Genomic DNA, 12,459 nt, shown 5'->3' with positions numbered 1-12,459 from the left:
GGCTCTTACCAGCCTACCTATAGGAACTGAATATTAAAATATGCTGGACAAAAATCAACCTGAGGTCCACATCTGCACCCTAGCACATAGAGTACAAATGCAGAGACATTTGACAAAACACACATATAAACTTTGCTCTGTGTATTCAACATAGATTCATATTGCATAAGTGTGCTCAAGGAGCACAGACTATAGATTATTTAAAATGAGCAGAATTGTAAGACAAATTCCTCCTCACCTTAGATTCCTAAAGGACATGCAATACTAGAAAGGAGGAACAAACTTATGGAAAAAGGAGTGGAAGTAACTAATTTCTTGCTTGGATCATGGTTCCACAAAGTTTGTGAAAAGGAAAATATTTTTGGTAAGCCAAAAAAAAAAAAAAGCCATATAGTTTTGTTTGATATTTTTGAATATTTGTAAAATATTGTCCTGGTTTCAGTTAGAACAAAATTAATTTTCTTCCTAGCAGCTAGTGGAATGCTGTGTTTTGGCTTAGGATGAGAAGAGTGCTGATAACACCTCGATGCTTTAATTGTTGCAGAGCAGTGCTTATACCAAGCCAAGGACATCTCAGCCTTTTGCTCTGTCCTGCCAACAGGCAGGCTGGGGGTGCAGTAAGAGCTGGGAGGGGACAGACCCAGGACAGCTGACCCAAACTAGCCAAAGGGGTATTCCATACCATCTGACGTCATGCTAAACAATATATAGGGGTGGCTAGCCGGGGGGAGGGGGCCGGACTGCTCGGGGTTAGGCTGGGCATCGGTCAGCGAGTGGTGAGCAATTGCATTGTGCATCACTTGTTTGTACATATTATTATTACTTTCCTATTATCACCATGGTATTATTATTGTTATTATTGTTATTATTGTTATTATTATTTTGTTATTATTATTTTCCTGTCTTATTAAACTGTCTTTATCTCAACTTACGGGCTTCACTTTCCATTTCTCTCCCCCGTCCCAGAGAGGGAGGGGGGAGGGTGAGCGAACGGCTGCGTGGTGTTTAGCTGACGGCCGGGTTAAACCACGACAAATATTCAAATATATTTTAATGTCAAATAAGTGTTTTTATCCACTTTTTTGGAGTTTTCAAAACAGAATTTAAAAAAGGAAATTTGGAACTAATTTTATTTGACTAAACTTTTTGAAATAGAAAATTCAAATGTTTTATCTATAAAAATAGATCACGATAAAGGTTTTGAATTTTTCTAAACAAAACAAATCAAAAGAAAGCAACAACAACTACCAAAACAACAAACAGCAAGAAAGTTTAAATGAAATAAGGTCTACACAGTTTGCTGCTAACAGTCTGAATCTTTTTCTTAATGTATGAAGTGAGAAAGTTCACTAAGGTTTAATCAGCAGGCTTCTCGGTCATACCTGTTGTACATTGATGTCCCCCTCTTAACAGGACTTGATTTGCTCTCCTGGGTTTTCTTCAAATGTTATTAACTTACATCAAATCAATGTGGATTAGAATTCTGCTCTTGAAAAATTGCAATAGCATATTCAGATCAGCTTCCATAGCACATTTCACTCAGTGATCCTATTTCTTTCAGAGAAGTGTAGAGAAGTTGTGATTTTAAATTCTGCAGAGAACAAAGTGCCAACACATAGGAATATAGCTGGAAATGTTCAGATTAAACTGTTTTTTATTTGAGAACATTGATATATCAACTTTAAAATTCTCATAATATTTCATTCATGCAATTTTTCCCAATTTTGAACAGAAGGTGTATTCACAGACATTCTTTGACATATTAGATCCCATTTCTTAGTTTTGGGTTACAAGGGTTCTGGGTTTGATCTGTTTAGGGAGGCAAAAAATAAAACATTATTGTTTTCCTTGCTCCAGGTTGCAAGAAAAATATTTGAAGTTTGGAAGAAGTCTGTCTGTACCCCTGGATATATAGTTCTATTCAGATCTAGAATGTTGGGCCCCAGCTCTGCCTGCATCTATTTTCTGAGCTTCAGTATTTTCTACTCTATGGCTCAAGTTTCTCATTTGTAGGATAGGAATAAGTATCCTTTTCTGGTTATACAGAAGATGTAATTACAACTTAATGAAAACTGACAGAATTGCCAATTTCAGCTGCATATAACTTAAAAGGAGAACTGGAATTGTTAATTTCTCATCAAGAAAAAAAGCTGGTTTAGTACATTATGATACATTTGAAACATTTCAACTGACTTTTTATCATATGTATTATGATCTAGTATGGTATGGAATAGTACTGTATGGTATGTTATGCAATATTAAAACACAGAAATGGAAAGTAATTTCAGAAGAAAGAGCCAAAGAAGAAAGAAATAGCTATTTCAACAATGTCAAAATGTAGTATTTTGAATTGTGAGAGCTTTTATTCCATTTTTCTTCAGAACAATATTATATTGAAGCTGACCCAATTTTGTAAAGTGTTTCATTTCTGAGTGAACTGTGCATTCCTGATGGGAATATGGTTTTGTCAAAGCCTCTTCTACTTCCCTGAAAAGTGCTGTGAAATCTAAGAGCGAAAAGTGCTATATAAAGACCAAGAATTACTATAATGGGTCTGATCCCAACCAGGCTAAAGATGGATGACAGCTCAGGTAACTTGCTCTTCTCCCTTTACAGAACTATGAAAGTACTAACCATGTTCATGTTTCTTGATTTCGTTAGGAAGACTACAAAGATCTGGTCTTGAATCCTATATCAAACGATACTAAAGAAACATGTGAGCAGCATTAAGTAAGGAATGCATGTATCTTATGGCTTTATGTTTTGTGGTAATAAAGTAAGAACATTGACTGCAGTATTTCCTGTTACTGGGGCACAACTTGCTCCTTTTTCCCATGTGTTATTACTCTTAAGAATACATTTCATGATCTTAGCCCTTAGGAGATGATATGAATTAATATGATGTTTTTTTTTTAGTTTGTTTGTTTGTTTGTTTTTTCCCCCTCATCATTATTTTTATTGAATATATTAAAGCTTAATAGTTATAAAATTATGCTCTATTAGTTGTGCACAAGACTGAGTAACGGGTTCACAAGCTGTTGAAGAGAGAGTGCTGACACATAGATAAACAGAAAAACATGCACACATTGAAAGAAATGTAATGACAGAATGTTGTTTTATCGGGTTCATTTACTTAGAAAACCTAACTAAAATATACACAGAGAAACAATTCTGCATGCAGAATAAGTCTTAAAGATTAGAATGGATGAATTTTCCAACATCTAACATGCAAGTTAAACCAAGCCATACACCAAACTGATACTCAAAGAAAGACTGAAAGAATAAAACTTTTTCAGTTAAAGTTGCATGAGAAATTTTTGTGTGTGATTGGAATAAGGGGTATTTGGATCAATACTTGAGTGAGAGCCTGGGTCATCTGCTGCAAAGCCATTCCCTGTATGCTTAAAGTAAACACTTGACTCTGCCAGAAAAGGATCTGTATTCTAGGAAGCCAAAGTATAATCTCACAGGGTGAAGCATCATGAAAAATCCAGTAGTTATGAATGAGTGACACTAGCAAGGATAAAACAACAGGGGACCTCAACCCTCCTGCTTCAGGGCATGAATTGCTTAAGAAAGATGAAAGGCATTCTCACCCCTTTTTCCCTGAAGTATAATGCTGAACAATTGGTTCTTCTGGCTGCATGTCAGAGTCTGTTGCTCTCAAGTATCAAACACTGACCATCATTGACGAGAGGGCAGTATGAGAGTGGGACCCTTGGGTGCTAATTCTTGTTTGCACACAAAAGCAATACATGCAGGCAGATGAATGCCTCAAAGCTGGAAAAAAAATATATAAAAAAAATAGCATGGCTTCTTGGGAGAGCTAGAGGTTGAAACATGCAGATCCCTGTGCCTCTAGGTTAAATAAAGTTTTGTCATCCTCAGCCTCTGAAGTGATTAAATTTTTCCCAGTATCATTACAAAATGGAATTAGCAGCAATTCATGGAGCCACAGTAGCCTGGGGGTGGTTTCAGCGGATACAGCGACACAGTTCTAATAACAAAGGCTGAAAATGACATGTCACAATTACTGTTGGTGCTGCTGTTGATTTACGTCAATGCAACAGTTCCATGGCAGTCATCATTCAGTTTTATGCTGATTTCTTGGCATGTATTTCTGGATATGTAAATATTACCAAGGCACTGGGATGTGTTGGTGGGTCACAGAGACAGATCATCATTTTGTGAAGGAAATAATACAGTGAAATTGGACATTAGAAGAAGGTTTCTGATAATCAACCTTCAAGCAAGAGAAGTAAGGATAGAAACAAATAACAACAACAAAACAAAACAAAACAAAAACAAAAACACCACAATCAAAACCGCATAATCCGTGTTCATTTTTAAATGAAAAGTAAACCTATTGTAAAGAAACTGTGTAATGTAATGTAATGTAATATTTTCAATGAAGAAATAACACTTGATGATTCTGAGACCTCTTCCAGTCTCTGTGTTTACAAGAAATACACTCCTCACTTTCATTATTACTCTGTTGAATAGGATTAGTCATTCCTCTTTTCTTAGCTGGCATTCCTCTTTTTTTTTTTTTTTTTTTTGGAAATTATTAGAAGTTGAGCTGATTCTTCCTGGCCTTTTTTTTTTTTTTTTTCTGATTGGTATTCCAAAAACATAAAATCCATCAGATTTAGTGTAAGTTACAACAATATATTTTTAACCTAATTCAAAGTCAAGTTCACAGTGATCCTGAAATGAACTTCATCTAATCTTTTGTTTTAGAATCAACACAGACACTGATTATTTCATTTCCCCTGTAGAAGGTAAACACTCAGTCATTAAAACAGATAAAAAAGATTTACATGGGATGGAAATTTAGCATTGTTAGACAAAATATTTTCTCTGTGTGCCTCAATATCATGCCAGTTTTTCCAGCCAAAATGGAGTTTGCTAGAAAATTTGCTATGGTTTTTCTTGTTTGTTTGTTTGTTTTGTATCTTCCAAGTGGAACATGATGTTCCACAGAAAGAGTTTCTGAGTGTATAATGTGAAGCCTACAATGTATAGCCGTGCCAAGAGGCTCACGTGTGAAATATCTGTTCCAGGACATATAATTATGCATACAAAATTATAATGTGAAATTATAATTATTATCACATAAAAATTATATGTGATATTAATGTCATTACTGCATGTTGAAATTCTCTCAGAAGATATCATGTCTAAGTTAGCAATACTGAGAATGGACCAGATGAGGTTCTTTGATATGAGTTCTCTTCTCAAAATGTATTTTAGAATCTATCTTTTCAGTTTGATCTAGTACCTATTCTAGTACAAACCACACCTTTCTTATTTAGACTCACAAAATATCTAACTGGTACACAGTTAAAATATGGATATGTGTCTTCATTCACTTTCTCTGCTTCATTTAACAACATTCTTCTTACTACCTCCCCACCTCAGCTCTGAATTTAAACTTAGTTGGCTAAGTGCTACAAAAACAGGAGCTTTAAGATTCTTCCTGAGACCCTGTGCAACCTCTCAACTCCAATGTTATAATTGTCTGAGCACTTAGAGATATTTTTTCTTTGCAGCTTTCTTTGGCTGACATAAAAGTTGACAAGCCTGGTGACACAATGGCTATTATTTCAAGTAGTTTCTAAACAATATCATTTTTGTGCTTTCAATAAAATTATAGGTTTCTTTATTTTTTATGAAACAATGGCTCTCAGCTTCCATGCTATATTTCCTGGGCAAATTTCTGATGAGACTGCAAAGATTAATGCAATTATTGTTGTTGATGTCAATGTAAGCATTCGTATGCTGAAATCTCCATTCATGGTGTCACTTGTGAGGACAGAGTTATAAACACCTTCTTGTTACTTAGTCTGCCTATCTAAACCAAATAAATAGATAAATAGAAATACAAACACAATGAAACAAAATAAGCTGCTAATTCAAAATGCATCCAGATAAATAAGAGGAATATTTATAGAAATGCACTGGTGAGAGATCAGCTGTGAATGTGAACAAGGAGCTGATAAATTCTCATTACCTGCTTGGGGCTGACAACTGAAATGACCTGCTAGGCATCTGCTGGAAATTCAATCAGGTACCTGCAAATAGCAGACATCCACTGCAAAAATCCAACATGTGTAGAGTTTCACTTAGTGTTTAGGTGTTCCATTCCTGTGCAGTCAGGAGTGGAGGAGGCCTGTCAAAATTTCAAGCTTGTCTAAGGCACAAGGAAATTTAAAAGGCTTTGCTGTATCCCTTTTCCTTCCTACTTCATCCTATTGTGAGATTTCTGTGTCTTTGTTTCTAATAAACAAATCAAAACTTACCCATGTTTTATCGGATTTTGTTTTTAATGTCCTTTAGCTCCAGCCAAAAAGAGAGCTTATGATTATAGGGCAGGAAGATATTGGCTCCATTCAAATAAGTTTGAAAATGGCTAAATGGTTAAATGGGTAAGAAGTGATAACTATGGTGCTAATAGACAAGATATTTTAGGTTAACTCAAGAATTTTGTTCTGGCTCCCTCAATGTTAAAAGGATTACCTTTCCAGTTGGAGCTCTCTCTCCAGCCTTCAGTTTATGTTCTGAAATCCCCAGAACCTTTTACTGAAACTCCTTAATATTCTTCTTTCCCATTCAAAAAAACTTAACCCAGCCTCCTAATTAACTTACATCTGACATCTAAATGGTGGTGTTTTTTGTTTTGTTTTGTTTTAATTATTATTTTTGTAATTGTTTTTGTTGTTGTTGCTGTTGTTTTGTATTTATTTATTTATTTATTTATTTATTTATTTATTTATTTTTAATAGGCTTCTTTTGGGGAGAGAGAAGGACTATGAGGACTATTATAATGTGAGGCTGCATCCATCTAGGTGTTCAGAAGATCCCAAAAGAATGGTGGGCCATCACCCTGAAAAGAGAAGGAGAGGCCGAGTTTACACTTCTGTAACCTCAAAAATGAATTCAATTAAGAGAGTATTACTGTAATTCACACAGCAATTTGGACAGCTACTAACACTTGTGCGAGGAAGATAAAGGTCAAACTAGACAAAGCTGCTGAGAATCCCCAGAAATGACGTAAGAAAGTGAGAACTTACTTTAAGAAATTAATTTGACTCATTTAGATCAGCAATATGAAGGCAGAATGGAAAAAAATATATATATATGTTCCACATTAAAGAAATAAACACTTATAGTTGTTCACTCAGTTTTACTAATGTCTTTAAACAAAGGCATTTAATAAAACTGACTAACCAAAAATACATCTGCTGGAAGTTAAAAAAAATAAAAATAAAATTGCTAAATATCAGTGAACAGCTATTCTGGAAAAGTCTTCCAGCAGGCATAGTGAGTGCAGATTACATAGGTAATCTGAGATTTTGTAGCTGTTTTTTGCTTTCTGGCTTTTGTTTTAAGAATAATTGTGACCAGTTTGTTAATGACATTATACATAACTTATCTTCCCATGACAACAGGGGACGGAATCCTGTGATAAAATTCCATTCCCATCTTACATGTTCCTAGATAGTGATATATACCATTAAAACCAACAACCAAGAAACCCAAACATCTCTTTGATAGAATGCCTAAATGCATACCTGTTATGAAATGGTTGATACACTCAGAAATTTTGCAGGTGAGACATATCCAAATATACACAATTAACAACACTGCAGGTACTTTCCACATGATAAAACCGACTACATATAGCAGAACCTTGAGCTCATTCAGGCAAGGAAAATGGCTCTTATGAATTTTATTTGATTTTTCTGCTCCAGATCCTTACTCTTGAACATATCTTAATAATTCAGTCGAACAACAGATTTGTCTGTGTAAGACTGGTAAAGTGTTCTTTTCTACTAAGCAGTCATTAGGCTGCCTGCCCTAATGTCTATGATACAGATGTAGAATTCAAGGAACTTGGGTTTTATTATGTCATTAATTCAATGCAAGATTTTTGAACAAGTCACTCTCTTACAATAAGAACTTTCATAATTTTGTGTTATTCTATGAAAAAGGTGGATCATAGTTGTCATGTGCATCCAGCTACTGTTTCCTTTGAGAAGTTCAGGTTTGTCTCCATTGGATATAACAGGAGCTTAGACTGCTGGTCAGACTTACACATCTAACTTTCAAACACTTCGGTTAGATCAATATTTCTTGGAAATATATAATATTTCCAAGATTATAAAATTATATTTGCATTTAGAGGTGGAAATTCATATCCTCAAAATCTTCAGTGCCTTCTCCCCCACCCTCTCCCTCCACCCCACCCCCTCCGGATTTCAGTGTGAAAATACTGTCTAATTTGAGAGAGAAATAACATACATAACATTCAGAAATTCAAACAAACAAGGAAAAATCCCTAGAAAAGTTCAAAATAAATCAGAGCAATCCAAGGTCAAGCAGTCTAGCTGGAATATCATCAGGTAAAATGAGTAATCTATAATATCACAAACTACAGATATGGAGGAATTCTTGTGTTTTGATTGAATTATTGGCCTTAATTTTAAACTGCAGACAGGTAGGTGTATGTATAATTTTAAATGATTCTTTTGCTGTTAGGATGCTGCTGCTACTCCAACAGATTTGTTTTCTTTTAGACTCTTTTTTTTTTTTCCCTAACATCATTGTACAATCTAAATACAGTTTACTGTTGGATTACACACTTACTGTTCCCAGAAAGGGTGCATGCATGTTGCAGCATTTGGTGTTAATGCTGGTTCAACACTACCTGAGTCTGTTTCCATATCCTAGTATCCCAACAGTCCCTAAAGAATAAAAATCTTCAGACATAAGTTTTTCAAACATACTAGAGCCTTTGTCTGTTTATGTTTCTTAATGGAGAAGATAGGCTAGAGATAGTGGGAGAGCAAATATTTCTTTTCAGGTAGCCTGCCCTTGTAGGTTAAAATTAAGGCTGTTCAAATTGCTGCTAACATCAACCTGCTTTGTAATTAAATTTATAGCATGATCTTATTTCATATATCAGCCAAAAAAAAAAAAAAAGTCTGAAAATTTAGAACAAGTCAAGATCCCTTCTGTTTTGTTCTTCTCCAGTCTTCATGTACTGCCTAGAATAATTAAGTTCCTGAAAGTTTTTGTTGAATGGAGTGGAAAAAGTGTAATGCTTGGGACAAAATTTAATTCCTTTAGGAGATCTTTTCCATGGAAAAATACAGATTATTTCTGCATTTGAGTTTCTCTTACATGCAGTCAAATCTCAAGGATACAAAAAGAAGCAAACAAACAAGATCCGTCAGCATTTTCTTTAACTTTAAATCACTGTAGTCATTTTATAAGCAACACCTTTGACTAGCTCAGACTCATATCAGAAATCTGAGCAAAGCGAAATGATTTCAAAGAATTTCCCTAACTCCAGAAAGAAAAAACATTTTTCTAGCTGTAAATTTGGTAACAGGATGACAGTAAAACTGAGATTCTAAAAGCCTGACTGAAGAGAATAGAACACCTGTTTCAGTCCCCATACCAAAAAGGATAAGAAATTGTAATATCAAGAGACATATTTAAAGCTTGTGTTTTTTTTCAGTTCCTTTCCATGATGTTGGACTTGCCCTCCCTGAAAAACCCTGAAGATTATGTAGTTTATGAGGGTGGCTCAAGTATAATAAAGAAGACGCAAGTTGAGGACGTAAAGTGTTAGGTATCCTTGAGGAGTGGATGGGCTTGAGTGCTCTGCAAGGATTGATGAAGTTGAATTATTATTATAAGCACTTGTACAACATAGGGACTGGATGAGTAAAGGTAGAGAAACAAAACCAACAAACTACACACAAACAAAAGTGAAATTAAAATGCAATTATTGCAAGAAATTTCCTAACACTTAATAATTGTAGATACATATGTAACATATGCTAAAAACAAAACAAACAAACAAAATCTCCATCATGTCAGATAATCCTGATACATCCTTCAGATTTCGTCCTTCAGATTCTGACTTAACATCTTTTAAAAATCAGTGCTGGCCCACCAAATTATACAGTGACCCACCTTCCATAAATGCTTCTTTAACCCTTTGCAGCTTGAGTCTATACTGTGTGTCCCACTGCACAACATTTAATGGGTGTCAACAGACACTAGCTAATGTAGGGCAATTTCACGAAGCCATTTCACAAAGACATATAAAATATATCTAGATTATAGATAAAAATATGTTTTTATTTATATATAAATAAATAATGTACTCAATATTTTACAAATACATATAAATCTATATGTAGTTTATATATTAATACATATTTATCTATATTTCTTTCTTGTGTCTGAGTGCATAAGTGTTTATATACATATAAGGGCGGGGGGGATATGAGCATAGAGGAGGAAATATATAAATTTAGGAAAAAACAGACCTAATTCTATTTGTTAACAGATAAATGCATTCTATGAAATGGAAAGCCCATCATTTCTGTCAGAAACACAGCCATGCAATAACTGTAAGATTTTCTACCTATTTCTACCCATTTCTACCTATAATTTCCCATCTCTCTTTTACTCCCCAATTTGAGCTGTTTGACCAATGATTCATACCTTTTTGATGCTTTTTATTACTTATGTTTCAGAGGAAGAGGCAGAGGAAGAGACCCACCATTCACAATGACTTTGATTATTAACACATGTACCTCTGAAGATAATATTCCAAGTTGCATGTTATGGGAGGGGAACATAGGACTACATTGTCAGGGTCAGCAATGAAAACAAATTTATACCATTACTTTGTCTAACTGTTTTGGCTGTTGCTACAAGACAACAAAACATCTAACGCAGAAAAATATCTGTCTCTCCAAACCTGTCATTACCCTTTAGGTAGGCTTCTGCAGACCAGTGCAAACTCTTCTCAAGTGACCTCCAGAGATTAGTTTGGACTTTAAGTCATATTAAACATGGCTCCATGGCATTCTTTCTGCAGCTGGCTCATGTTTGACAAAACCAGTGTACATAAAGCTCAATTTTTTTTTTCTCTGAGATCATTCAGAGTGTATTTGTATATACATGGCATACAAACTCAGGTTAACATACCCACAAATTCTGGGAACCAATAGCTTATTCAGATTCCTAAAAGATAATAAATGTACCACTACTGGAATGTAAGATGCCTTGAAGTGATAAATGAGCACTCATGGTCATATATAAGTAAAATGATTTGGGGTACCTCATGTTTAGTCTAATGATCTATAAGGCTTTCATATCTTCCATAATTCTGACCATCTTCCTCTTCATTAATCCTCATAATATCTGTTTTATTAAAGCTTATCTCAGAGAATAACATCACATCACATCTTTGTCACAGCTCATGTTCCCAATGTGTCTTTACTAGGGTGTTCAGTACAAATATCAGTACTTTATCTTTCCCAAAGTTATTTGTCAAAAGAGCCAAAGATATATTTAGAGTAATATGTCATTCATCGTCACTGCTAGCCATGAACAGTGCCAAGGAGCTCTTATCCTCAGCTTATCAACAAGTGGGGGAAGCCTTAGCATTGCACAGAGCATCAGATCATTCCACAACAATAGCAGCTCTGTATGCATAAGGTCCTGCATGCCATAATAAGGCCTGACAGCTTCAGAACAGCACACACTTCTGCTGGCTAAATATGTCAGAAACCTAAAAGGAAATTGCCACCAAAAAAAAAAGAAAAAAGAAAAAACAAAACAAAACAAACAAACAAACAACAACAACAACAAAAAAAAAAACAATAAAAAAAACAACAAAAGAAAACAAAACAAAAACAAACAAAAAACTTTGGAAAGCACTTTTAAATATATATATATATATATATATATATAAATTGTTCAAATAGTGTAGTTTTATTAATACATATATATATATACAATAATATATAATATATAATAATAATATATATAATATATATTTTATTAATTATAGTTTTATTAATACATTTATATATATATAAATGTATATATATACAATATATTATTGTATATAATATATATATATAATATTATATATATTATTATTATATACATATATATTATATTATTGTGTGTATATATATATATATATATATAAATGTATTAATAAAACTACACTATTTGAACAGACAATGCCAGGTAGGTTGAAAATGAGGACAAGTGAATGAAAGAAGAGGGAGGCAAGTATATGAGAATGATACAACGCCCATTACAGCTAATTGGATCCCAGTTTATGGTGTGCTTAACTTATTTAACCAACCTAGATCTCTTCAGAAGGAAAAGTTCACACTGAGGAAAATCAAAGCCAAAAGAACAATTGTCCTCACTCACAGTCCAAAGTTTGAGAGTCCATTTGTCACAGTTCACCCCTTCTCTGTGCGTGCTCATGTCATCATGAATTAATGCAGGCCTACATATGAAAATCAATGTTTCCTACAGATATAAACACTGCAGATCTGAATCAATCCCTCAAAGCCAAAGAGGGTTAAATATTTAAAGAAGCTATGTATTGAAATGCATTTTTAATGCCAT

General features: G+C 34.2%; 1 long non-coding RNA gene across 3 annotated transcripts; it reads left to right on the top strand.

The window, feature by feature from the left end:
- The first annotated feature begins 727 nt into the window (after window positions 1-727).
- LOC113840300 (uncharacterized) lies at window positions 728-11,733 on the top strand. Of its 3 annotated transcripts, XR_011805874.1 has the most exons (4): window positions 731-776; window positions 1,858-2,591; window positions 6,786-7,061; window positions 9,527-11,722. It is a non-coding gene; the product is annotated as an uncharacterized lncRNA (long non-coding RNA). The 3 variants fall into 3 exon arrangements; XR_005261862.2 differs by lacking the exon at window positions 1,858-2,591 and adding an exon at window positions 2,662-2,730 and having other exon boundaries at window positions 728-776; window positions 6,786-11,733; XR_005261861.2 differs by having other exon boundaries at window positions 6,786-11,727.
- The last annotated feature ends 726 nt before the right edge of the window (window positions 11,734-12,459 follow it).

Source organism: Anas platyrhynchos, chromosome Z (assembly GCF_047663525.1).
Source record: "Anas platyrhynchos isolate ZD024472 breed Pekin duck chromosome Z, IASCAAS_PekinDuck_T2T, whole genome shotgun sequence".
NCBI classification, from domain to species: Eukaryota; Metazoa; Chordata; class Aves; order Anseriformes; family Anatidae; genus Anas; species Anas platyrhynchos.
Note: the sequence above shows the minus strand (reverse complement) of the source record. Positions and strands in the feature narration are given on the sequence as shown.